Source organism: Pelophylax lessonae (genome assembly GCF_965119305.1).
Source record: "Pelophylax lessonae genome assembly, chromosome: 1".
Classification (NCBI taxonomy): domain Eukaryota; kingdom Metazoa; phylum Chordata; class Amphibia; order Anura; family Ranidae; genus Pelophylax; species Pelophylax lessonae.
In genome coordinates, this window is record NC_138768.1 from 274,975,506 (window position 1) to 274,980,328 (window position 4,823).

Genomic DNA, 4,823 nt, shown 5'->3' on the forward strand with positions numbered 1-4,823 from the left:
TTTCAACCCATACCTGGCTCTCTTATTTGGCATGTATTGCTTGCAGTGCAGCCGGCCAGTATAATGAATAAGGGATTCATCCACACAGATGTTTTTGTCTGGGTCATACCCTTACGCAAATTTTTATAAAAAATAATTTATTAGGAGGTGCAATTTATATAGTTTGTCGTGGTTGGGATGATCTCGGGGAGGGCACTGTGAAATGTCATTGAAGCGCATGATCATGTCATACCGTGATCTGGACATGACAGAGGAAAAAAAGAGGCATGGGGTGGCAGGACCAGTAGGCATGGACTTCATTCTTCTTAGAAAGCCCCATTTATTGAGTGTAAGGCCCAAAAATATTTTCGTCCAGTGTAAGACAGCGCCAATTGAACATACGGGCCGTAGGAAGAATTTGGGTTGAAGGCAATAAATTGATCTGCATAAAGGTTTGTTTGGTCCACCGTGTACTGCAGCAAATCTTGGGGAAAATAAAAATAATCTAATAGGGAAAAATTGGAAGTGTTGGGCTGCACACCTGGCTGTGCGGTGAAAGGGGGGATTATAGTTGTTCCTGAGCTGGCAGGAAACCATACGGGAAGGTGGGTTTGGGCCCGGCTTCTTGGGGTTGCACTTGTTATTCCAGTGCTGGTACTGGGCTCCTCTTCTTGGGGTCTAGCTGCGGCGGTGTTGGTGCTGCTAGTTGTAGGAAGGTGTTCTGGGCTACAGGCCTGTACACACGATAAGAAAATCTGAAGAGAAAATGCGAACGACAACCGATCTTCGGATTGTTAGTATGGTGCTTTCGACAACCAACTCTGACTTTTCGGCTGACAAAATCCTGATGTGCAGGCTATAAAATTTTTGTTGTCCGTAAAACAACGTCCGATTTTCATCTCATTAGTATAGATTTCGACGGAAAAAAAAATCTTTAGAGCAAGACTAGGCATGCTCAGAGACGAAAGAACACATGCAAAGCAATCCAACACATTAAATCACTTCTGAAGTAGAATTCTGTCGTACGGGAAAATTCGTATGAAAATAACCTCTTCACTTTTCACATCAGACTAGCATGCCACAAAAAACCGACGACAGATCGTTCAATAATCTGATCGTGTGTACGGGGCTTAACTCTCCTTATCCTTTTAGGAGGAGGGACTGTTTCCTCCTCGGATTCAAGGCCTGATCCGCTATCCCCCACTGGCTTGTATTCTGAACCAGTATCAGATGATGCGAGCTCCCCGATGCTCTCATCATGCGACATGGTTAGCATTTCATATGCCTCCTCTGCTGTGAAAAGCCTTTTAGACATACGGGGGCGGTACTGACGGGGGGGGGGGGGGCTGGCTGTGTAGTGCACTTTTACAGTAAAAATGAATTGTCACTCACTGTTCACTGATCTCTGCTGTTCTCCTCACACGATCGGTGTGTGTGAGGAGAACAGCCCAGATCAGTAGTAACGGCTCTCCTGTGTTATTGTTGTGACTGGCTGTGATTGGACACAGCCGATCACGTGGTAAACAGCCAATTTTATTGGCTGTTTACCCTGATCGGGTATGCGCTGTGTCCGAGGGACATGCTACATGCCCGATTGCCGCAGTGCGCACACTCAGGAGCGCGCGCCAGCTGATTATCCTGCCCGCCGTCATATGACGTCGGGTCAGGATAACTCAACCACATTCCCACCATCATTCTGTAATAGGGCGGGCGGGAAGTGGTTAATATACTGTAGTATTGTGGATTTCAAGGTAGTATATATATATATATATATATACACATACATATATATATATATATATATATATATACATACCCCTCTCAAAAAATTAGCATATTGTGATAAAGTTCATTATTTTCTGTAATGTACTGATAAAACAGACTTTCATATATTTTAGATTCATTACACACAACTGAAATAGTGCAAGCCTTTTATTGTTTTAATATTGATGATTTTGGCATACAGCTCATGAAAACCCAAAATTCCTATCTCCAAACATTAGCATATCATGAAAAGGTTTTCTAAACGAGCTATTAACCTAATCATCTGAATCAACTAATTAACTCGAAACACCTGCAAAAGATTCCTGAGGCTTTTAAAAACTCCCAGCCTGGTTCATTACTCAAAACCGCAATCATAGGTAAGACTGCCGACCTGACTGCTGTCCAGAAGGCCATCATTGACACCCTCAAGCAAAAGGGTAAGACACAGAAAGAAATTTCACAAAAAAAGGTTGCCGTGTAATTTAGGCCCTTACCCCTATTGGATACCAGAAAAAATTAAATAGAGAAAGATGGGGCTTTACGGGCCAATGGGAGTAGAAGGATCAGACACAAAACCAATTTATAAAACCATATATCCTTAACGGTATATGGAGGTTATCAAGTTACTATCCCATTGGGCTTACCTAAGGAAAGAGGAAACTATAGGCTGATACATGAAGTGCAGCTTCCTAGTGCTGAGTATCTATATCCTCAAAAAATCCGAGTATACCAGGGAAAATTGGGCAATCAAGCTCTAATAAACTGTCATCAGAATATATCTAAAGCATTGCTCTTGTGGTGAATGAGGGGCTGAACACTTAAACCCAGCTGAATATACAAATGTAGATACAACATGGAGACTGTATTTGAATACTGAAGCAGTGACATTTATCAGTATATGTGTCGCCACAACCTGTCACCTCCCGAGTCATTACTAATAAGGAAATACCGGTCTGTCATGGTCTCTCAGGCCCTGAGGAAGCCTTGAGCGAAACGCGTCGGCTTGCTGGGGACCTACATTAACCGCATTCCATCCTGAGACCTACCTTCCATCCTACACAGGCTTTTGTTTCCTTCACGGGATGTATATCTATATTGTTAATGACTCACCTTGATTGATTTTAACAATTTGCTTAATGTTAGTCTGTCCTTGCAATATGTGCATGGTAGTCCATGCTTTTTTATTCTCTAAACTAATAAAATGTTATATGGTTTTATAAATTGGTTTTGTGTCTGATCCTTCTACTCCCATTGGCCCATAAAGCCCCATCTTTCTCTATTTAATTTTTTTTTTACAGAAAGAAATTTCTGAACGAATAGGCTGTTCCAAGAGTGCTGTATCAAGGCACCCCAGTGGGAAGGAAAAAGTGTGGCAGAAAACGCTGCACAACGAGAATAGGTGACCGGACCCTGAGGAAGACTGGGGAGAGGGAAATGCCAAAATGCCTGAAGTCCAGTGTCAAGTACCCACAGTCAGTGATGGTCTGGGGTGCCATGTCAGCTGCTGGTGTTGGTCCACTGTGTTTTATCAAGGGCAGGGTCAATGCAGCTAGCTATCAGGAGATTTTGGAGCACTTCATGCTTCCATCTGCTGAAAAGCTTTATGGAGATGAAGATTTCATTTTTCAGCACGACCTGGCACCTGCTCACAGTGCCAAAACCACTGGTAAATGGTTTACTGACCATGGTATTACTGTGCTCAATTGGCCTGCCAACTCTCCTGACCTGAACCCCATAGAGAATCTGTGCGATGTTGTGAAGAGAAAGTTGAGACGCAAGATCCAACACTCTGGATGAGCTCAAGGCCGCTATCGAAGCATCCTGGGCCTCCATAACACCTCAGCAGTGCCACAGGCTGATTGCCTCCATGCCACGCTGCATTGAAGCAGTCATTTCTGCAAAAGGATTCCAGACCAAGTATTGAGTGCATAACTGAACATAATTTTTTGAAGGTTGACTTTTTCTGTATTAAAAAACACTTTTCTTTTATTGGTCGGATGAAATATGCTAATTTTTTGAGATAGGAATTTTGGGTTTTCATGAGCTGTATGCCAAAATCATCAATATTAAAACAATAAAAGGCTTGCACTACTTCAGTTGTGTGTAATGAATCTAAAATATATGAAAGTCTAATGTTTATCAGTACATTACAGAAAATAATGAACTTTATCACAATATGCTAATTTTTTGAGAGGGACATTATATATATATATATATATATATATATATATATATATATATATATATATACATACACACACACACATAGATAGATAGATATATATATATATATCTATCTCACACACACACGCCTGTATCCTTAGAACCTTAACACACAGCTGTAATTGTTGTATTTGTAATATTTAAACAATTAAAAAACACAAGTGAATAAAATCGTTAAAGCTCTAGTTTTCAGTGAAATGTATTTAGTTGGTCCAAACGATCGATTTGCTTCACTAAAACATGCAGCAGCTCTCAGCACAGTATGAAATGTATGCCCCAGCTACATACAGTATACATTGCGGTGTTCCAGCAGTGGAATGGGAATTACCCATCCTATACCTGGAACAAAATTGAGTCAGGCTGAATGCTGCTCAGCCATTTACTGGGAGTGTTGGATTTTCTGAATATAAGCTTTCTCTGATTGGCTGAGATTGTAAACATAATTCGCTCACCTCTCTGCCTTGGCCAAAGGATGCTTTATATTCATTTAGAAAATGCAAAGCAGCGTTAAGCCCCATTCAATTTTGTTACAGGTGTGGGACAGGAAATGTCCATCCTACTGCTGGAACACAGTGCTATATACTGTATGTAACTGAGGCTTCATACAGCACAGAGAGACACTGCATGTCTTAGTGAAGTAAATAGTTAATTTGGACCAGCTTGGTCCAAACAAACAAATTAAAATTTCACTAAAAGTTATAGATTAGCTTTTACTATCCAAAACGTAAGGAAAGGCCTCCTTTAACTTGTACCATGAAAATTAAAAGGAGTCAAAACAGCTCAGTCTCCAGAAGTACTATGTAACCTCAAAAATCATCTCAATTTTCCTCCCAGACAATTAACAAAATACAATGTTT